At 47.3% G+C, this 23,346-nt stretch overlaps 1 protein-coding gene and 1 long non-coding RNA gene across 6 annotated transcripts in view; one reads left to right on the top strand and one right to left on the bottom strand.

Moving 5' to 3' along the window:
• LOC122384829 (bcl-2-related ovarian killer protein homolog B-like) overlaps positions 1-23,346 on the top strand; it is a 67,355-nt gene that overhangs the window by 19,836 nt on the left and 24,173 nt on the right. The window lies entirely within an intron of this gene.
• On the bottom strand, positions 8,287-18,516 carry LOC122384833. Of its 5 annotated transcripts, none has more exons than XR_006257100.1 (12): positions 18,026-18,510; positions 17,477-17,626; positions 17,208-17,303; positions 16,334-16,964; positions 14,979-15,208; positions 14,535-14,716; positions 11,475-11,893; positions 10,982-11,158; positions 10,676-10,825; positions 10,285-10,550; positions 9,645-9,893; positions 8,287-9,114 (listed from the first exon to the last, which is right to left on the bottom strand). It is a non-coding gene; the product is annotated as an uncharacterized LOC122384833 (long non-coding RNA). The 5 variants fall into 5 exon arrangements; XR_006257103.1 differs by having other exon boundaries at positions 16,334-16,459; positions 18,055-18,509; XR_006257104.1 differs by lacking the exon at positions 18,026-18,510 and adding an exon at positions 17,924-18,005 and having other exon boundaries at positions 16,334-16,459.

Raw genomic sequence — 23,346 nt, 5'->3', positions numbered from 1 at the left:
CGAGGACCGGAGAGCCAACCCCTTTGAGGCGTGAGCTCTGTGGCGTGGCTCGAGTGATCATCAGCTTCTGACGGCTACGGCGCCGTCAACCTGGTTGAATAGCTGAGGCCTGGGCGAGGGTGCCCTCAGTACGGTGACCAATCGGTTACGTCCGAGGGGCGCTCGAACACGCTGCCGCCGCGTGGCTGCCGGCGGCCGCCCCCTTCGCACGTGAAGCTCCTGGAGCGGGAAATGCGAGAGGCGGCCGCATTATCACCTGGTGTCCGCGCTCGACACCGTGCCACGCACCAATGGCGGAAGCCCGACTTTCTCCGATGGAGGAGAGAAGCTGGACGCTGGCTGCCAGGCTGCTGGGGGAGGGCGCTGGCTCTGCCACCAGGGGACCTCCTGCGCGCGACCGCCGAGGCCTCGGCGCCAGCGAATCCCACGGTGGCAACAGACGGCTGGCGTCACCTTCCGGTTGGACGTGTGCCTGATCCGGGCTGGGGGCTAAGGAGGCGGAAAGGGAAAGCGTGGCTACGCTGCACCTCGCGTCCCTGCCGCTGTGTGCTGTCCGGCTTTGGACGGACGGACTTGCGGAGGGCGGAGTCTTCAGGGGCTGGGTGGGAGCCGTGCTGGTCTGGCCGGACGAAGAGGCCGAGGAACTGCAGGCCCCGATCGGACAGCTGTGCTATAGCTACCGCGCGGAGATGGTGGCGCTGGTGACCGGTCCGGAGACCCTACTCGGAAGAGACAGAGACCAGGACCTGCGGTCCGTATCTAACTATTTGCTAACTGTGCGGTGGTGCTGGTGTAGTGCAGCATCTTTGAATGAATAGTTGCATTTCGCGATTAAATAGCTGTTATTTTTCAGCGTGGGTGGCGTGACGAACAATGTGGCATCTGTTAGTCACTTCTGCGGCCGCCAGTATTCCCTACTCGAAGGCGGGCGCGCTGTTTGGCTTGGCCCGCCAGGATGTTCCCATTATGTGTCTAGGACAGAGCGGATATATTCATGTTCATTTAATGCACAAAGATCTGTTACATATTTGTTTGAAGTTTTATTTTAAGTTGACGATTGCGTAGGGCAGATTCATCTTCTCTATTTCATTTCTTTTTCATATTTGTTATAAGTGTCCTAGTCCGGCTTGGTTGTCATCTGTATTCGTGATGTATTTTATTTTACGAACATGCTGGTGATCACTGCAATACACTTTTTGTTAATAATGCTGCTTTAGATCTGATCCTTTGTGGTATGTCTTGATTGTACGACTGCGATAGTGATTTTTCCTCACCAAAATATGCAGGTAACCAATGTAATTGCTGCCAATATCTAAAAAAAACATCAAGTTCCTAAAGGTGGCCTAGTACTACGTAACTGGAAACCCAATAGGACATGGAATTTTGTGAAGCAAAACTACGGAAGTGAGGCTGGCCAATGGCCATGCCATTATCTAGTGAGAGATGTCTAGCCTTTCTTCAGCCGCCAAGACTTCGACAGACTATCCCCGGGTTCGGTGTCTCTCGGAGCACGAAGATTCTACGTCGTCCGGCCAATCCCGTTTAAGGTCAGCGGGGGCTTGGCTGTGGTTATGGAACGGGACTGGCCGTCCGAGAGACTCCGAACCTGAGGTATGTTGCAGTACCCATAGGCGGCGGAACGGGGAGGGCACCGGGGCACCGTGCCCTCTTTGATTTTGGCATTTTAACATTAGTCCTATGGGCGTTGCATGGAAAGAATGGGACCAAAAGTCGGCGGTGCCCCCCCCCCCCCTTAACTGAAGGTGTTCCACCGCTACTGAGCACAGCCATGTCGACCGGGTGTCGTCGCAAGCCGCCCCACTCGACGAGAACAAATTGAACCGTCCCGTCCTAGGCTGACTAGGCTTAGCTAGGTGGCAGCACAGTCGCGCCGGCAGGGGGCAGTGCCACAACCAGCCGACTGACATTTTCGTGTGACGTCAGAACCGGTGCCTCCCTGATTAGGCGCGATCCCCGGCTCCTGATGCTCCATTGAGTTATTGAAGCGGCGGCGAGTCCTGTGGATCCGCCTCTACTAAATCGGTGCAAATTTTAGAGGTGTTTATCGCCCGGCTGGCTCGAGTTGAACGTTGATGGCATAGCCCGAATCGCCTACCTGAATTAGGACTATGTCGTAGCCATTTATATCAGAAAAATATATAGACTCTGTTTTTTGCCTGTGAGTTTACGGTCACGGCCGCATTTACCATATATATAATGAAAATAAAACATTTCACTATCATTCCGAGTCGATTTAAGCATTTCCTAAAGCAAGTCATGAGATAACTTTCAAACCACCCAAATAGAAGGTTAAAACGTGTTCACACAGACAAGGTAACATAACAACTGCATGAACTGCTGGTTAGTCCCCCATTGTCCCACTCACACATCGTCCTTAGCGTACCCCGGTTATTCTCTCATAGCGTCCGTTCTACTGTACACACCTGTCATTAAAACGCCCCAGCCCAGCCTTCAAATATTTCACCATGTCCGGTAGCTGCCGCCCATGGTCGACATCACGAACCGATCCCCCCCCCCCCCCGGCGGCTGGTGGGAGGGGGAGAAAAGTACCGCACGTCACGCACCCTCCCCCGACCCGGGCTGGTTGGAGGGGTGATTCAGTGCGTCCCATCCGTGCCCATCTACCAGATTGATGACAGTGATAACTCGCCGGCCGAGAGCAAAGAGTTGTGGTGGTGGGACTGGGAGGAGCGGGATAGGACGGCGAGAGGACAGGCGGGAAGAGGCTGTGGATAATGAGTGACTGACAGCTTTTCGTGTCGTCGTGGTGATTTCAGAATAGAAAATGTGTGTATACTGGTAACACGTTATTCATTTATATGTAACATGCAAAAAATAAAAATAAAATAAAAGGTACCAGTCTTTCAAAAACCACCAACCTGAAAAATATGGTAATACAGCAGCAGCGTCTCAGATATAGTCGGTGCCTATATGCCAATAACCTTTCTCAAAGAGCCGCTAACGTTTCACTTACCAATCACAGCGCGCAAACGTGCTGACTCCAGGCGTGCCTCGTACCACCCTTGTGGCGCAGTTGGCTCCGGTTGGCTCCGTGGCGCTCCGTGGCGCTCCGTGGCGCTGGATCGTGTTGCTTCGAGTGGAGATGCCGCCAGCCAATCACGTTGCTTCGATTGGAATAGCGGCAGCCAATCACGTGCAAGCATTGAGTGGAGTCTCCTGGTAGAAAAATGCTCTACCGTTTCCGGGGCGTATTCGCCCAATACGTACACTGAGCTGAGAAGACCGCCAGGCTCTTCGGATACCGGTAGAGCCTGGAGTGGGCACTCGCTGCTTTTTTCAGTATGGCCTTGATTTCAGTGACGTTTGACAAAACTGGGTTGAGATAGTTATGTTTAACGAGAAGTTTTAAGCATTGAAACTATTATTTACAAATAGTACGTACCTATAAATTTATAATAACGGACACAAGTGTGGGAAAGTTCACAGCTTTACTGAATATAGAGGCGCAAACGTCACAGTCCTCGTTCAGCGTCCAATTAATTTTTTGCGTTAGGAGACCCAAGGCTGAGTAACAAACTCCGTAAGGTTTTGTTTTCATTTGGTTTTATAAATGTTTTTTTGCATTATCGAAGCACAGTTCGGTGAAATTCGTTTTTATTAGTTGGTCAGGTAGGTATGGCATTGACCGACCCACCTTGCCTGGAAATGCCATATTAATGTTCATAGTTAGCATAATAAAGGTGAGACCAAGCCGTGAATATCCTCTCCGATGCACCCTCATTTTTATTACCTATATTTCACTGAGTTCAATGCAAATATATTGGAAGAAAATCGTTCATATTTATGTTTCCTCTCGTTTCATAAGGCGTTCATATTTGGTTCCTTTTGTGAAAAGCTTTTGCAGCGCGTTGCTAGCGCCCGTGAAACAGGGCCTTTGTAGAAGTGTTGGCTGGTATTCTTATTGGTACATTTTTTCATCAAAATACATTTTGCATTCAGAATTGAAATTTTCATGTTTCATCTTTTGCTTTACATCATCAGTTTGGCAAGTGCAAATCAACATAGATAATATAGCTACGTCTGGGCCCTGTTTCACTGGTGATAGCAGCACGGCTGACGTCATGTCATGACGCCATACTGTTGACGTGATGGGCAGTTCTGGCGTACGAATGCCGCGACCTTGGCCACGGCATTAAGTGACGTGTGTGCTTAAAAGTAAGAGTTTACACAGTCATGATAGTATATTTATTTGTAACATATATTTTTTAATATGATGTATTTAAAAGAAGTTGGGTTTAAGGAAAATTTGGACTTAAACTTCGACCATTTAGTTGATGACGTAAAACAATATTGCGGCAATCGTGCGCCAGAATTGCCCCTTACGTCAGCAGTACGACGTCATCACATTACGTCAGCTCGCGCAATTTGATAGCAGCGTGCTGCTATCACCGGTGAAACAGGGCCCTGATCTTATATGGCTCAAAGATGTTTATAGGTATTGGTACCTATTTTGCTGTTAATGCCAACCAAAGAAATCCTGGATTTTATCATACAAATTGTGTCAGGCATTACACATTAACATGTTATTTACATATTTAAATTTTGTACTGTAAAACAGGGCTGCTTTAAAACCAGGGGTATTGACAGGCCAGGGTAACTTTGATTCATGAGCACTTCTGAAAGTAACCCCACCCGGAGCTTCTTTGCTTTTGGCTTAGGTATATCTCAGGTTCCAGCTTAGGCAGTAGGCACTTATTATGTACCCTGCACTAAAGCATAGGTACCTAATTGGTTGGCATTTGAGCAAAATATCTTAAGCCATTTTAAAGTTCTGACCCAAAAGCCTTGAAATTTGTTAAAAGTCACTGTTTTATGATCAACTGTTGTTTATGAAAAGTTCATTTTGAGCAGCATATATTCATTCCACTTGGGCGCTCTGACACATTCTCAGGATTGGGGGGTTGGATCCGTAAATGCATCACTACCTATTGGTTGGCATTGCAGAAGCAAAATTATTGGGTGGCTTTAACCCCTGCAACTCCTCCCCCCCCCCATTGACAGAGCCCATGATTACGTTTTCCAGTCAGCATGTTCTTGATCTTGCAACTTGTAAATGTCTCATTTGTGTTGATTTAATTTCTTTATTAAATGCTATGTAAAACAAGCAAACATTTTGCAATGAAACACAACACATCAAATGCAATGAATGGTGGGGTTAAGATGAAAATTACTGTAACACTAAAGCACCAGATTTTTCCAAGATTAAATTTGCTCTTTTCCATGTTTTTCAATACTTGGGATCCCAAAAATAATGTTAATAAGTGCAGCAAACAGACATGTGCATGTATCCGAGTAATGGATCTATGATCTCAGTGGATGTCGAAGCAAAGTACAGGTTGGGATCTATGATCCCACCGGATTTGGTGTGAAAAATACATCTTGAATCTATGACATATGATCTGACGATAAATTAAGAACATGGATCTATGATCTGAGTGGATCCCACCATGTACCACATTTGAAACCATGTTTTAATGGGTTTCTATGCCAATAAGTGACACAAAACTGTGGATTATGACGTGCGATCACATAAAATCACTAAAACAGAACGTTTGTTTTGTGAGTTGAAACTTGAAACAAGTTTTTTATATATGTTTTAACAAAAAAAATAAGTGAGGATCTATGATCTCACTGGATCTCAAGCAAAAAATGAGACTCGGATCTGTGATCCCCATGGATCTCTCGATAAATTACAGAGCTGGATCTATGGTCCCGACGGATCCGAGATCAGTATTCGGGGGATCAGATCCCAGATCCATTTTCTCGGATCCATGCACATGTCTGGCAGCAAATAGGTATCATTATAATTCATTGAAGTGAAGTTACCTGACCTTGCCTAGCAAATCTGAGTAAGCTCAGCCTAATCCAACCTAACCTAACTTAACCAAACTTACCCTGACCAAGCCTGACAACCCAACCCTACACCCACCCAAAACCTAACACCTCACCTACCTTTGCATAAGCCCAGGATGGGTTGGGTCTGATGAGTTAGGGTTGGGTGACCTCCCCTCAATGGATTATCATGATACTCCTTGCACTAATGAGTATCATTCTTGGATTCAGGATATTGAAAAACATCAGATCAGATCAGATTTTTCTCGGGGTGTTGGCTTTGCAACGCCACCCCTTCCGTATTATCTTCGTCTGATATTCTATCGATTCTTGTGATCTTCCTCTTTGGCGTTCATTTGCTATTTCTATATCTCCATAATTGATATAAGTTGTTCTTTTTTTCCTCCATTGACTGGTAGCAGTCATTTTCAAAAATGACTGCCTGGAAAGCTTCATGAAAGAAACATGGAAAGCTTCAAAGCAGCGATATTTACCCTTTGAAAACCATGTGGACATCAGCTTCAGTCATACAAAAATAACCTTAAATTAATCCGCGCCGGGCCGGGGGTTGGGTGTTACCCTCTTGCGGTTTTTCGCAGATATATTGAAAACGGCGGCGCTGCGCCGCCATTTTTGGTACACCTGTTCATGCATCTTTTCCGCACATGTGAAAATTTCAGACCCAGGTAACTCAAGCACCTCAGAAAAGTTAGAATCCTCGTCATATCTGTAACGACCAAACGATCACCTTGAAACTTTCAGCGATTGATAATAGTAACAGTGTATACAAAATGCATATCTCGGAATTTTGATATTGGTGACCTAAGGTCAGGCCAATTTTGCGACCTCTCCATTTCAGGTAAGTTAATGGGAGATAATTGAAAGGCGCCTTTTTTGGACGAACGTCATTCCAAACATTCTCAAACATCGTGTTACCGGTAAACTCGACAAGCTGAACCGAAAAATGGCACCTGTGACCCCTCCTTTTGACCCAGAGGTCATATCAGGTCATATCAGGCCCCCAGGAGTTTTCTCTGACAATAACTTTTGATAGAGACAGCTAGAGCGATGAGAACACCTCAGATGTGTTAAGCTCGACGATACGGATCGACTGATATGCAACATGACCTTTTCCGGTCAGGCCATGACTTTGACCTGAGGTCACATTTTCAAAATGACCTTACAAGGTTAAATTATAATTCTTTCGACGCGTCTCGACGAGGGGAACACGATGCGCTGGCAAATTAAATGTCGTCTTTTCCCTGAGTCAAAAGTTATTGCAGAAAAATGTTTTTCATAAAACCGCCATTTTTGGAGTTCTTGCCCTCTGGAGGCTAAACCGTTGACCTGAGGTCAAATCTGAGGACATTATTGCAAAATCGCGTTAAAAGAGCTATCGAATGCGCTTTTCCGAGGTCAAATCTGGGGACATTATGGCAAAATAGCATTAAAAGAGCTATCGAATGCGCTTTTCCGCGCCGCTGTAGCTCTATCGGTTCCCAAGTTAGCCGCTGGCAGTTTCCAAAATTGTTGAAATGGACAAAATGTTACCTTTGATGGCCTCTGGCGACCTGGGCCCTGTTTCGCCGGTGACGTAATGGTTTCGCGCGAGCTGACGTAATGTGATGAGGTCACACTACTGACGTTTCGTGTAATCCGTGAGCTGCGTTTGGAACAGAGTTGCTGTCTCGTTGAATGCGTTTGATAACATTTGTCTGATCGCACGGCCGTAAAGATGTTAGCAGCAATATTTGATGACATCACACAGATTGACGGCGTCATGGTTTGTTGATGTTTCCATGGAAACCCAATTTGACACGTGTGATAGCAGCGTGCTGCTATCACCGGTGAAACAGGGCCCCGAGCTTTGACCTGATCTAAAAATGACCGAAGTGTTATTTTTGGCGTTCTTTCGAATGCCGCTTACTGCGTCTCGCTACGTGGCCCAGGAGCCGAGTTAGACGGGGGGGGGTTCAGAGTTCAGACCCCCCCCCCCTCCCGGCCCGGCGTGGAAGTCGCGGAGCACCGGCCCGGCGCGGGTTAATTGACAGAATATGAAAGCTACCCATGCCGTGCTGCAGCTACTTTGCACCATTAATTGTATTGCTTAGGATAAATGCGTTGGGTATACAGTGGAATCCGACAAAATCGACGGCGCCCGGGCTTCGAGCGAATGGCCGGTGCCTTAAGTGAGTTTGCCTGCCGTGTTCTGCGACCGTGGAAGCTGTCCGAAGTCGCTGTTAGCTGCACTGTCGCATAATCTAACTAGCATTCAACGCACCCACCCGCGCACGAATGTGTGATACCTACCTGGAAGACACACAGGTCAAGTTTTTGGCATGCCTGAATAGCGTGAACCTTAGGTGCGAGGACGAAGGGACTACGATGCCTCACCCGGACGAAGTACGCCTGCATTATACACTGGTATATTTAATGTTTAACGACCAAACAAACAAACGAAGGAAGGGAATCGTAAACCTAAGTATCAAAGGAACAGGCAAACATTCACGAACAAAAACGCCAAACCCTGAAACAGTGTCAGGCGGTTTTAACTCGCTATTATCGTCGTTGTTCTACGCCACACAAACACCATGACGGCATCCGAAGTCAGATCTGGTTTATTTTTCTCCCCATCGACGGCGGCGGGGCGCCGAAAGGTGGCGCCAGCGGCGATCATGGGGGGGGGGGGGGCGCAGCGCCTGAGCTGCGGCCGGAGAGAGCGGCCCTGAAGCAGTTCCGCCGGTGTCTGGCGTTGGACTTGCCAGGCATACAGGACACAAAACATAGACAAGACATACATACATAGGTACAAGACATACTTCTCACTTGAACTTTGCCAACCACTGATCGTATGTTAGATCAGGGTTGGCAACGGGACAGAAAACCTTGTTTCGGCTTCATGGGCCGCCCTTCCCCCGTCTGTGCCCCGTGTCCGCCGTCAGAGCGCCTTTGCACTGGCCGCAGGTGTTGGTGGGCTGCCGGCGCGTGTAGGGCCTCTTGGCGGCGGTGTCGTGGCCGGTGTCCTCGGCCGGGCGACGGCGGGTCTGCGCCTGTCCGACCGTGTCGGCAGGCAGGACGAAGTGGTGCGGTGGGCGGCGGCAGTCCACCCGCACCACCTGCACCTGCATCAGCCGCGGCGCCGGTGCTGGCAGGGCGACTGCGGCGATCGGACGGGCTGGCGGCAGCTGCACGCCCTGGAGAAGAGCTCTCCGCTCCGTCTCCTTCTGGTGCTCGTTGAACCTGGCGGCGAAACAAAAACAAAAATTGAGGGGTTTACTTTATACTGTTGATTGAAATGTTCGTTGGGGTCCTTGTATTCCAGAGCTCCTCTTTTGACGCTCCGATCTCTCAGGATGTCGACTTGCATCCCACCGCCTCATCCCAACTCGGTTCAGCGCATTTAGGGACAGAGTCTGGATGTATCCCGTCAGCATTGGCGTCCTCAGTAGGAAGACCATGCGGTAGATGCGCGCCGGTTTCCCAGTGCGAACAATTTTAATTTTCTGATACTCAGAAGTATTGTGAAACGTAATTGTTACAACACTGAATGCGTGTATTGTTCTGGCTTTAACACTCGCTGATAAATTTAGCAAAATCAGGTAATGAACGGGTCCGCCCCCCCCCCCCCCCCCCAGCAGTAAAGCCGCACACGGGCGAATATGATGGTAGTATTTTTATAACATATCTTACACCATTATTGATGAGAGGATGGACACTGGACATTCTATCAAGTCTCTGCATCTGCAGGATCGAGCGAACATATAACTCACCAGGACGTGAGCGTGTGCTGGTTCAGAGCCGCCAGGTTGACTCCAGTCCGCTGGGTGATTGCGGGACATTTGAGGAGAATGTCCCGCAGGCTGGAGTGGTGGGCCAGGATCTGCGCCCAGCGCGACTGGACCGACCCTCCGCTGCGCCTGGGGTTTCGGTACCGCTCGCAGAGCAGGCGGACGACCGTCTCAGCGAGCCGGTTCAAGTCGGGTCGTTGCGCGGGAACCGCTCCTCGCTTGAGTGAGACTCTGTCAAATAGAAATCCATCATTAAGTTCACTTTCACATGTGTTCTACGAAATTCTACGGAGCACACGTTGGACATACCTTCCAAATTGAAGGTCTCTGGCAAGCAGTATGCAAGTTGTGTTTCGTGAAAATCAATAATTAAATTATGTGATGACGTGGACGCGTTTCGTATTTCTTTTTCATCACATCAGCATGTCCAGGTTGTGACTAACATGCGTACAAAATCCTACCAGCATGGACAATATCTCACTTTTATTGCCTTTTAATAAATATGACATAATTTAATAGTTCCAATAATATGCGTGCAAACCCCAATTATTCTGCCCGATGGTGTTTCATTTGAGAACAACGCTTACAATGATAGTCCTATTTTAAAATGCGGGATCCTTACCTCCGTGCGCTGTCCACGCCCGGCACGACACCAGACAGCCGACTGGTCTTCGGCTGTTTAAACCGGCCGGTCGTCAGCCGGTGCTGGTACCGCGGGGAGGCCGCCACCTTGGCTCTGTCGCCGGCGGAGAGCTGGTGCCACAGGTGGACGATGGACTCGGCCTCTTCGTCGGCGACATACCCCCGCGAGCAGTCTAGGCCGACGAGCACCTGCGCCAGGCGGTGGCACTCGGCGTACCCCGGCTGGTGGTCGGGGCCGGTCACGTCCTTAAAACATACATGGAAAACGAGGGTGTCTGACAAGAGCATGTCACCTTCATGAACACATCAGAACATGCATTTTGCGCACTTACAGTTAAAGCAATTTGATTGTGAGACAAGTTACAACATACCTGGCGAGCCGGGTCGGGGTTCCCGAAACTTGAGGTGGTGGCGGAGCCAGCGACGGTGGGTGGCGCGGTGGCTGTGCCCGGGACGCCGGCAGGGACCGGGCCAGGGGCTCCGGCGGTAGTCGGAGGAGCCGACAGCAGCTGAACGCCGTGCTGAGAACAGACGATTTATCCTTTTATAGCAGACTGGTGTGACCGGGCCGGGGTGCATTTACACTCGTGTCAGCCGAGATACCTAATTTCATAATTAAGAAGAAAAAAAGATCCCGAGTGAAACAGAAAGGTCGAAGCAACTCGAAGCAGCCGCACCTCCGGAAGACCCTCGGCTGCCCAGTCTGGCGTCAGTGGGATGGCGGGCGACTGAGCGGCGGCCACTACTGCACCAGGGCCGGGTGAGCTGCGTCCCTCCAGGTCCGGCTGTGCGTCAGCTGGTGACCAGCTGGCAGCGTCGACGGCAGGAGGAGCCGGTGGAGGCTGGTTACCATGCTGAAAGTAGAACGGGCGAATTTAGCGCTCAGGGTGATTGGCATGATTAATATGTGCTTGCGCCCGGTGTATAGCTAACTGATGGACCATTCATCCGTTTGAGGTGGAACACACGGGACTATGTAAGCGAGCAATTAGCTGTCTGAATTAACGCTGATTTGCATATCGCTACTGGAAGTGTAACTATGGAAACTTTTGAGGTCGCAGGTGATCACTTCCAATCCTGGGGAGCTTAATGGTTTTATTTGATTGGACTCAAAACGGTCTGAATGACTGAGAAGTCCCGTCCTTAGATCAAACGAGGCTGACTACCTACCCGTGAGAGGTTGTGAGCTCTAGCGGCGGCGGGCCACGAGGCAGCAGCTGTGGCGGCTGCAGCAGCAGCGGGCCCCCGAGCCGCAGCGGCAGCGGGCCCCGGAGCTGCAGCGGCAGCAGGCCGCGGGGCTGCAGCGGCAGCAGGCCGCGGGGCTGCAGCGGCAGCGGTAGCGGTCCTGAAGGTGCAGCTGCGGCGGCTGCAGCAGCAGCGGGCCCCGGAGCTGCAGCGGCGGCCGGGCCCGGAGCTGCAGCGGCGGCGGGACTCTGAGGTCCGGCGGCGGGATTCTGAGGCCCAGCGTCGGCGGGACTCTGAGGCCCAGCGTCGGCGGAGCTGGGGACTCGGGCGGTAGCGGGTCCCTGAGGTCCGGCGGCGGCGAGGCTGGGGACTCCGACGGGAGCGGCCGGGAGAGGCGTCTGAAGCTGAAACACAAGCGATGTAGTCATGAGCTCAGTATGTTTCGCGATCCTAAGTTACCTGTACACCTATGAAATAAGTTATATGCTTGCTTCATTTGGGATGCAGAAAGTAATAGGGTAAATAACATCCATCAAAGGGTGCAGTATATCGCAAAATTGAAGTAGTTGCATTTAGCTTTAATTTTTAATCATATTGTTATGTTTTGGGTAGTGGGTGTGTCGATAGTCGCAGATTCGCGTTAGACAAAGATAAAAAGTGGCGCGAGCATGCCAAAACACTAGCCCTGCAGTTGGTTTTGCGTAAAAATGCGATTTGACGAGGCTCGGGCAGGTCGAAGTTACAGCGAAAAAGTCGCAGTGGACGGTGCTGCCACCTACATTGCCAATAACGGGCACTATCATATCGTGATAATTGGGGTAGTTTCAAATGAGAAATGACTTCTATTTTTGTTCAAACTGCTTGAGAAGAAATAAAACAATTCGGAAACATACATTTTTCCCAAATATCGCGTTCCATTTTTTCCTGTTGAGTTGTTAGGAAAGTGGTAAATTTCAAGGTTGACGGCTAAAAAACGAAACAGGAGGAACAGAGCAGGAATCACCAAGACGTGTGCCGCGCCGATGTTGTAGCCTGTAGATAAGGGGTGAGCAACAGAACCAGCATACCTAACGATTTTGATTAGTGATAGATATTTTTCTCTAAATGAAAGACTATTAGTAACTCAGGCAAGCCTTCTAATATAGGTATCAACAGGGTTGCGGTAAAAGGTACAATCGATGGCACAATACAATTATTCTGAGTTGGGAAACAACACTCTTCAGATACCTACCATCAACAACCTCACTATCTCCTATATGGGAGCTATATCATCTGATTCCAGCGCCCTGAAAACAAACAGGTTATCACCAAAAATCTCTGTATTAGCGCCTACCGACATATGCTGAATGACGCTATCAATACCCGACATTTGTAAAAGGTGATTCGCCACACAGACCGCCGGCGTCTGAGGGGTTGAATCAGTGAGCCAGATTGCCAGCGACTCACCGCTGAACTACCGGGCATAACAAAACGGACGATGCGACATGACTCAGAGATCATCACAGACGCAACGACAAATGTAACCGAAGGCCATCTGATCTCGTGCGGAACCCTCGTTCAGATACGTAATATCGCTATCTGCCACCTCGCGGTTCCCTTGTCAAGCCGAACTCATAGGCGACGGAACGGGGAGGGCACCGCGGCACCGTGCCCCCTTTGATTTTGGCATTTTAACATTAGCCCTATGGGCGTTGCATAGAAAGAATATGGGACCAAAAGTCGGCAGTGCCCCCCTTAATTGAAGGTATTCCGCCGCTACTGGCCGAACTGATGACACGCAATGGCCAGTCAGTCACAGCTCAGCTTCCTGCGGAACAGGAAGACACATTCAGTGAGAGTCGTGGTCATTCACTGTGTCAATATTATTGACACGGTGACTAAAGAACGGTTATATTGCGCCAATAATGTTGCCAGTAGCAGCACCACCAATCTTTTGAACTAAAATCACTTGCTATCGGTGAAAAGAAACCTTCTAGCTATTTTCAAGCAATACGCGAAATAGAGGGAATTAGAAAACCGAAAACCCAAATATTAGCACTAGATTACATCGATCTTAAATTTTGGCCAACATTTTTAAAAGCATACATCAGAGGAGCTGTTCGCGGCTTACCGTCGCGTCTGTGATGATCTCTGAGTCATGTCGCATCGTCCGTTTTGTTATGCCCGGTAGTTCAGCGGTGAGTCGCTGGCAATCTGGCTCACTGATTCAACCCCTCAGACGCCGGCGGTCTGTGTGGCGAATCACCTTTTACAAATGTCGGGTATTGATAGCGTCATTCAGCATATATCGGTAGGCGCTAATACAGAGATATTTGGTGATAACCTGTTTGTTTTCAGGGCGCTGGAATCAGATGATATAGCTCCCATATAGGAGATAGTGAGGTTGTTGATGGTAGGTATCTGAAGAGTGTTGTTTCCCAACTCAGAATAATTGTAATGTGCCATCGATTGTACCTTTTACCGCAACCCTGTCGATACCTATATTAGAGGGCTTGCCTGAGTTACTAATAGTCTTTCATTTAGAGAAAAATATCTATCACTAATCAAAATCGTTAGGTATGCTGGTTCTGTTGCTCACCCCTTATCTACAGGCTACAGCATCGGCGCGGCACACGTCTTCGTGATTCCTGCTCTGTTCCTCCTGTTTCGTTTTTTAGCCGTCAACCTTGAAATTTACCACTTTCCTAACAACTCAACAGGAAAAAATGGAACGCGATATTTGGGAAAAATGTATGTTTCCGAATTGTTTCATTTCTTCTCAAGCAGTTTGAACAAAAATAGAAGTCATTTCTCATTTGAAACTACCCCAATTATCACGATATGATAGTGTCCGTTATTGGCAATGTAGGTGGCAGCACCGTCGACTGCGACTTTTTCGCTGTAACTTCGACCCGCACGAGCCTCGTCAAATCGCACTATTACGCAAAACCAAATGCAGGGCTAGTGTTTTGGCATGCTCGCGCCACTTTATATCTTTGTCTAACGCGAATCTGTGAGAAAAACACCTCTGTCGACACACCCTCCGGTACTCTTTAATTAACTTACTGGCATTTCGAGACCATCGTACGCGTCGGTCACGAAGATGTCCTCGACGTCCTCGAATCCCTCGTCGAGGTCATCGCCAACATCGTCATCCTCGCCGTGCTGCGTGTCGGGGTCACCCACCCTGTACTCGTCGAGCCTACGGCCCGTCTGTCCGTACAGGTAGGCGACCCCGACGAGCTCACCTGAATGTAAACAGAAGCATGTGTGAAACATTATGTTTCACGACTTGTGACAACTTGACACGTCTTGGTACGTAAGTTCGTTTTATGTATATAGGTATTAGGTAGTAAATAATTTTAGCTGATCGGTTGTCGCGGCAGCGGCAACTTTTTCATAAGTTCAAATTCAATGGAGGCTAGCGGACTTAACTGCATTCGATCATTGGCATTAGTTGGCAGTTTTTGTACTGTATAATTTGTGTGACTGTAGCATGCGACTTTTTACCCGTGTATCGAAGAGGCTCGCTTCTGGTGACTAGGTCCCTCTTGAGCACCCTCTGCGACAGGTCGTTGACGGCTGCCCGTATCCGGCCGTCGTAGCACCCTGTACTCGTCCGTAGCACCGGACCTCGCGGGCGCTGTCCTGTCCGATCGCCGCCAGGTGACGATCCGCGTTCCATCTAACCAGACCCTCGATCAGGAAGGCATGGAAGTGGAGGTCGCTGGCTGTAGTCCCTGGAAAAGAATAGAATTAAGTATTAATGAGATACAGGATAAAGTGCTTAGCTTAACCCTATTCCAGAAGGCTTTCGACCACCCTTCAGGTTTCTATTGTGTCATTGCCAAGCGATATTAGATAACCAGTATAACGCCTTTTGGGGCGACTAACGGAGCGAGCGAGAGAGTGAGCCTTGCACGTGCGAAATTGCGAGGGGGTACCTCCAACTGAGTTGTGCACGGCACCCTACTAACCGGTCTCTAGCGATGTGCCAAATTTGAGCACAATCGGCCCAGCCGTTCTCGAGATCTGGAAGCGGCACCCTGCACGTGCGCACGTGCAAAATGGGTCCCAACTGACTTTTGCACGGCACCCTACTAACCGGTCCCTAACCACGTACCAAATTTGAGCGCCATCGGTCCAGCCGTTCTCGAGATCTGGAATCGACCCCTGCACGTGCGCACGTGCAGCAGCACCCCAACTCTGGCACATGGATATGCATTGCATAGTGGGTGCCTACCTACATGCCAACTTTTAGCGCAATCGGCCGAGTAGTTACCGAGATACCGTAGTTTCGTGCAACTTTGGCCACCAAGGGCAATTTTGGCCCATGCCTGGAAAAGGGGTGACCTCTATCCAGACCATGTTGCTTAACATTGTACATAAAAGATGACTTAATTATTGAGGCTCAACGAAAAAAGTGGGCCAAAGTTGCACGAAGCTACGGTATTGCAACTATTACAAAACTGACACCTCTTCTTTTTGCACGTGGCACCTACATAAGGGATCATCCACATGCATCTAATGACCATCTCGATTTTCGTGATTGGTTGTCTGGGATCCATGCCCATGTCTGCTTGGAAGAAGGAATGAAGCTACCCTACAAAAATTACCGCAGGTAAATCGGTCAAGTGGTTGCTGAGATATAAGCCTCGCAAAAGCGTCCGCACGGCCGGCCGGCCGGCCGCTCATACCCAGAAATTTCCGTTAATCTACGAAAGACTCCGCTCGCTTCGCTTGCTCCGTAATCATGTTTTGGCAGCAAAGAACAAGAAATGCCCACACAATGAGGTACTCTAAGAGCAAACAACACAAGTGAACAGCCAGTTTGGGTGGCAATGACATATTATGTTTATAATTACCTGGCCTGCAGCATGCCGCTCAAGCTGCAGATTGGGCTGGATGTTGGGGCGCTGCCTCAGCTCCGCCAGACGGCCGGACTCAACATATTGCCGGATCCGCTGGATCCCAGCCCTGTCATGGGGGTCCTAGAGCATGGGTTGGATGCAGCTCAGCGTACTGAATTCAGCCACCATCATGACCATCATGCTCTAAGTATGCAGCCCAAGCAAAGCATTTGCAAAACCAAGGAAAGAAAAATGTCATGAAAAGCAGTGAGGTTAACAATAAATGGGATAAAACAAACTTGTGAACATAAGTTAACCAGCCACCACACCATTGCACTGTTGTGTTAGCTCGCAAGCACCAGCACTAAGCCTGGGGACCTGTGCAACAACACAGCACACCTTTACAAGTAATAGGTACAACTCTCAGCCCAGGACACCACAGATGTACTCAAAATACTATACTGTGCTATTGTCCAAGCCATCCACCACCCCCCCCAAAAAAACAGCAAAACAGCAAAACAGCGACATGTCCAACACCAAGCAAATAAATTAGTCAGAAATAGTGATTAGAAGCATCAAATAGGACCACCCAGTCACAGCTGACATTCTAGTGAGGATGCAAGAATGGTGCATGATGACTGGGGCTCTGAAAAAGAATGAGACCTAGTTACTCACTGAAAAATGGTGCACTGTTATGGTATGCGTATTGAGCAGGATTCTCTTTAAAAAAAAAATAATTTAATCAAACACATGTGAACATGAGTTCATAAGGGCTTTCTCATACTCTATGGTGTATGTTTGCATCCCTGTACCAAAAAGAAGTCATTTAAAACCACAAGTATATGGGAACTAGGCATCAAGAAGTTCTCCATGAATTGTCTGCTCTTACACTGTGCAGTCCACAGTTACAGCCTCTTTGCAGCGCAGCCACCCCCCGGAAGGTCAGCGGCTGCTGGCTGCCGCACTGCCGTGGGCATCTTTGGACCTGAAACACAAATACAATCATATATTATGTTAATGATAATACATACCAATTACCATAGACCTCTGTATACCTCTGACTAAGAAGACTAAGATAAGAGACTAAGAAAATGTAGATTTTTCGGAAAGTTAACAATTGATGGTAGGCGATCTAAGCTCAATATGTCTCCAACTCACCTTGTTATACAGGTCAAGGACAGCCCTTGGCTGTCTCGGACCGGGCCTGCTGCCCATGTCCGGCGTCCAGCATTTTTGTTGTGCGAATTTTTTCAGGCGCTGGGCCCAGATGGCTTGTCCAAAGGCTTTGTGACTTTTCCCCATTGTTTTCTGTCAACAGTAGTACGGTGCTTCAGAGGGCCTTCATATAAAATTTCCATGTTTTAGGCGTCTACTGTTTTAAGCTTAAACAGTGTAAATTATTTCAAAAATGCTTGCTCTCAATAAAATTAAATCATATTTAATAAACCTATGAACAATGCATTTATTTTGACTAGAATGTAATGTCCTTTTATTTGACATCCTCCATGCAAACCTTATCATTATGACAACTCCGGTGATACCAATCAAATACGTTGGAACCTCTAACAATGTCGATGCAAAACTGAAACAGAAATCGATACTGACAAGGTACCTTCTTCTCTACCCACTTTCAAGACTTTCAACATAAATATATTCAGCATAACACTGCCCATGCATGCCATTAATGTAAAAAAATTAATGACATACACTTGGCGCTGTATGTTCGCCAGACTCACGTGCTTTGTCCAACGTTTGTTTACATTTGCTGGCTCCGGGATGCATTCTACCGATACGACTGAATCTTGCTTCAGTAGAGCATACGCATCTCCGGCATCTCCAGCACCTTTTGCTAAAGCTCATAAGAGGTCCACTGCTCCACCAGACTCGGAACCGGTAGATCATCGATCGGTTCCGCCCTCTGATTGGTCGAGGGAGAGACTGCAACGCCCATTCCCCAGCATAGGAAACTATCATCAAAGACTTCAATTGATACCTCCCGATCACAAGAAAGGAACCATAGCTTTCGCGTGGAATATCTCCCGACGGAATTAAGGGAGGGCGACGATATTGACTCAGTGAGCTCTTGGATGCTCGTAGTTGAGAATGAGTGCCTTACATTGGGCCGAAATGTATTACAAAATCTTTTCTTTCTCCTTCCCTCTTCCCGTTTGGAGTTCCCCCGCTGGCAACACTAATGTTCCCCAGCTTTGGCGCTCCGTGGCGCTGGATCGTGTTGCTTCGAGTGGAGATGCCGCCAGCCAATCACGTTGCTTCGATTGGAATAGCGGCAGCCAATCACGTGCAAGCATTGAGTGGAGTCTCCTGGTAGAAAAATGCTCTACCGTTTCCGGGGCGTATTCGCCCAATACGTACACTGAGCTGAGAAGACCGCCAGGCTCTTCGGATACCGGTAGAGCCTGGAGTGGGCACTCGCTGCTTTTTTCAGTATGGCCTTGATTTCAGTGACGTTTGACAAAACTGGGTTGAGATAGTTATGTTTAACGAGAAGTTTTAAGCATTGAAACTATTATTTACAAATAGTACGTACCTATAAATTTATAATAACGGACACAAGTGTGGGAAAGTTCACAGCTTTACTGAATATAGAGGCGCAAACGTCACAGTCCTCGTTCAGCGTCCAATTAATTTTTTGCGTTAGGAGACCCAAGGCTGAGTAACAAACTCCGTAAGGTTTTGTTTTCATTTGGTTTTATAAATGTTTTTTTGCATTATCGAAGCACAGTTCGGTGAAATTCGTTTTTATTAGTTGGTCAGGTAGGTATGGCATTGACCGACCCACCTTGCCTGGAAATGCCATATTAATGTTCATAGTTAGCATAATAAAGGTGAGACCAAGCCGTGAATATCCTCTCCGATGCACCCTCATTTTTATTACCTATATTTCACTGAGTTCAATGCAAATATATTGGAAGAAAATCGTTCATATTTATGTTTCCTCTCGTTTCATAAGGCGTTCATATTTGGTTCCTTTTGTGAAAAGCTTTTGCAGCGCGTTGCTAGCGCCCGTGAAACAGGGCCTTTGTAGAAGTGTTGGCTGGTATTCTTATTGGTACATTTTTTCATCAAAATACATTTTGCATTCAGAATTGAAATTTTCATGTTTCATCTTTTGCTTTACATCATCAGTTTGGCAAGTGCAAATCAACATAGATAATATAGCTACGTCTGGGCCCTGTTTCACTGGTGATAGCAGCACGGCTGACGTCATGTCATGACGCCATACTGTTGACGTGATGGGCAGTTCTGGCGTACGAATGCCGCGACCTTGGCCACGGCATTAAGTGACGTGTGTGCTTAAAAGTAAGAGTTTACACAGTCATGATAGTATATTTATTTGTAACATATATTTTTTAATATGATGTATTTAAAAGAAGTTGGGTTTAAGGAAAATTTGGACTTAAACTTCGACCATTTAGTTGATGACGTAAAACAATATTGCGGCAATCGTGCGCCAGAATTGCCCCTTACGTCAGCAGTACGACGTCATCACATTACGTCAGCTCGCGCAATTTGATAGCAGCGTGCTGCTATCACCGGTGAAACAGGGCCCTGATCTTATATGGCTCAAAGATGTTTATAGGTATTGGTACCTATTTTGCTGTTAATGCCAACCAAAGAAATCCTGGATTTTATCATACAAATTGTGTCAGGCATTACACATTAACATGTTATTTACATATTTAAATTTGTACTGTAAAACAGGGCTGCTTTAAAACCAGGGGTATTGACAGGCCAGGGTAACTTTGATTCATGAGCACTTCTGAAAGTAACCCCACCCGGAGCTTCTTTGCTTTTGGCTTAGGTATATCTCAGGTTCCAGCTTAGGCAGTAGGCACTTATTATGTACCCTGCACTAAAGCATAGGTACCTAATTGGTTGGCATTTGAGCAAAATATCTTAAGCCATTTTAAAGTTCTGACCCAAAAGCCTTGAAATTTGTTAAAAGTCACTGTTTTATGATCAACTGTTGTTTATGAAAAGTTCATTTTGAGCAGCATATATTCATTCCACTTGGGCGCTCTGACACATTCTCAGGATTGGGGGTTGGATCCGTAAATGCATCACTACCTATTGGTTGGCATTGCAGAAGCAAAATTATTGGGTGGCTTTAACCCCTGCAACTCCTCCCCCCCCCCCATTGACAGAGCCCATGATTACGTTTTCCAGTCAGCATGTTCTTGATCTTGCAACTTGTAAATGTCTCATTTGTGTTGATTTAATTTCTTTATTAAATGCTATGTAAAACAAGCAAACATTTTGCAATGAAACACAACACATCAAATGCAATGAATGGTGGGGTTAAGATGAAAATTACTGTAACACTAAAGCACCAGATTTTTCCAAGATTAAATTTGCTCTTTTCCATGTTTTTCAATACTTGGGATCCCAAAAATAATGTTAATAAGTGCAGCAAACAGACATGTGCATGTATCCGAGTAATGGATCTATGATCTCAGTGGATGTCGAAGCAAAGTACAGGTTGGGATCTATGATCCCACCGGATTTGGTGTGAAAAATACATCTTGAATCTATGACATATGATCTGACGATAAATTAAGAACATGGATCTATGATCTGAGTGGATCCCACCATGTACCACATTTGAAACCATGTTTTAATGGGTTTCTATGCCAATAAGTGACACAAAACTGTGGATTATGACGTGCGATCACATAAAATCACTAAAACAGAACGTTTGTTTTGTGAGTTGAAACTTGAAACAAGTTTTTTATATATGTTTTAACAAAAAAAATAAGTGAGGATCTATGATCTCACTGGATCTCAAGCAAAAAATGAGACTCGGATCTGTGATCCCCATGGATCTCTCGATAAATTACAGAGCTGGATCTATGGTCCCGACGGATCCGAGATCAGTATTCGGGGGATCAGATCCCAGATCCATTTTCTCGGATCCATGCACATGTCTGGCAGCAAATAGGTATCATTATAATTCATTGAAGTGAAGTTACCTGACCTTGCCTAGCAAATCTGAGTAAGCTCAGCCTAATCCAACCTAACCTAACTTAACCAAACTTACCCTGACCAAGCCTGACAACCCAACCCTACACCCACCCAAAACCTAACACCTCACCTACCTTTGCATAAGCCCAGGATGGGTTGGGTCTGATGAGTTAGGGTTGGGTGACCTCCCCTCAATGGATTATCATGATACTCCTTGCACTAATGAGTATCATTCTTGGATTCAGGATATTGAAAAACATCAGATCAGATCAGATTTTTCTCGGGGTGTTGGCTTTGCAACGCCACCCCTTCCGTATTATCTTCGTCTGATATTCTATCGATTCTTGTGATCTTCCTCTTTGGCGTTCATTTGCTATTTCTATATCTCCATAATTGATATAAGTTGTTCTTTTTTTCCTCCATTGACTGGTAGCAGTCATTTTCAAAAATGACTGCCTGGAAAGCTTCATGAAAGAAACATGGAAAGCTTCAAAGCAGCGATATTTACCCTTTGAAAACCATGTGGACATCAGCTTCAGTCATACAAAAATAACCTTAAATTAATCCGCGCCGGGCCGGGGGTTGGGTGTTACCCTCTTGCGGTTTTTCGCAGATATATTGAAAACGGCGGCGCTGCGCCGCCATTTTTGGTACACCTGTTCATGCATCTTTTCCGCACATGTGAAAATTTCAGACCCAGGTAACTCAAGCACCTCAGAAAAGTTAGAATCCTCGTCATATCTGTAACGACCAAACGATCACCTTGAAACTTTCAGCGATTGATAATAGTAACAGTGTATACAAAATGCATATCTCGGAATTTTGATATTGGTGACCTAAGGTCAGGCCAATTTTGCGACCTCTCCATTTCAGGTAAGTTAATGGGAGATAATTGAAAGGCGCCTTTTTTGGACGAACGTCATTCCAAACATTCTCAAACATCGTGTTACCGGTAAACTCGACAAGCTGAACCGAAAAATGGCACCTGTGACCCCTCCTTTTGACCCAGAGGTCATATCAGGTCATATCAGGCCCCCAGGAGTTTTCTCTGACAATAACTTTTGATAGAGACAGCTAGAGCGATGAGAACACCTCAGATGTGTTAAGCTCGACGATACGGATCGACTGATATGCAACATGACCTTTTCCGGTCAGGCCATGACTTTGACCTGAGGTCACATTTTCAAAATGACCTTACAAGGTTAAATTATAATTCTTTCGACGCGTCTCGACGAGGGGAACACGATGCGCTGGCAAATTAAATGTCGTCTTTTCCCTGAGTCAAAAGTTATTGCAGAAAAATGTTTTTCATAAAACCGCCATTTTTGGAGTTCTTGCCCTCTGGAGGCTAAACCGTTGACCTGAGGTCAAATCTGAGGACATTATTGCAAAATCGCGTTAAAAGAGCTATCGAATGCGCTTTTCCGAGGTCAAATCTGGGGACATTATGGCAAAATAGCATTAAAAGAGCTATCGAATGCGCTTTTCCGCGCCGCTGTAGCTCTATCGGTTCCCAAGTTAGCCGCTGGCAGTTTCCAAAATTGTTGAAATGGACAAAATGTTACCTTTGATGGCCTCTGGCGACCTGGGCCCTGTTTCGCCGGTGACGTAATGGTTTCGCGCGAGCTGACGTAATGTGATGAGGTCACACTACTGACGTTTCGTGTAATCCGTGAGCTGCGTTTGGAACAGAGTTGCTGTCTCGTTGAATGCGTTTGATAACATTTGTCTGATCGCACGGCCGTAAAGATGTTAGCAGCAATATTTGATGACATCACACAGATTGACGGCGTCATGGTTTGTTGATGTTTCCATGGAAACCCAATTTGACACGTGTGATAGCAGCGTGCTGCTATCACCGGTGAAACAGGGCCCCGAGCTTTGACCTGATCTAAAAATGACCGAAGTGTTATTTTTGGCGTTCTTTCGAATGCCGCTTACTGCGTCTCGCTACGTGGCCCAGGAGCCGAGTTAGACGGGGGGGGGTTCAGAGTTCAGACCCCCCCCCCCTCCCGGCCCGGCGTGGAAGTCGCGGAGCACCGGCC

Source organism: Amphibalanus amphitrite, unplaced genomic scaffold (genome assembly GCF_019059575.1).
Source record: "Amphibalanus amphitrite isolate SeventyFive unplaced genomic scaffold, NRLGWU_Aamphi_draft 000200F_arrow, whole genome shotgun sequence".
Taxonomy (NCBI): Eukaryota; Metazoa; Arthropoda; class Thecostraca; order Balanomorpha; family Balanidae; genus Amphibalanus; species Amphibalanus amphitrite.
This window is presented reverse-complemented; position numbering and strand designations above follow the sequence as displayed.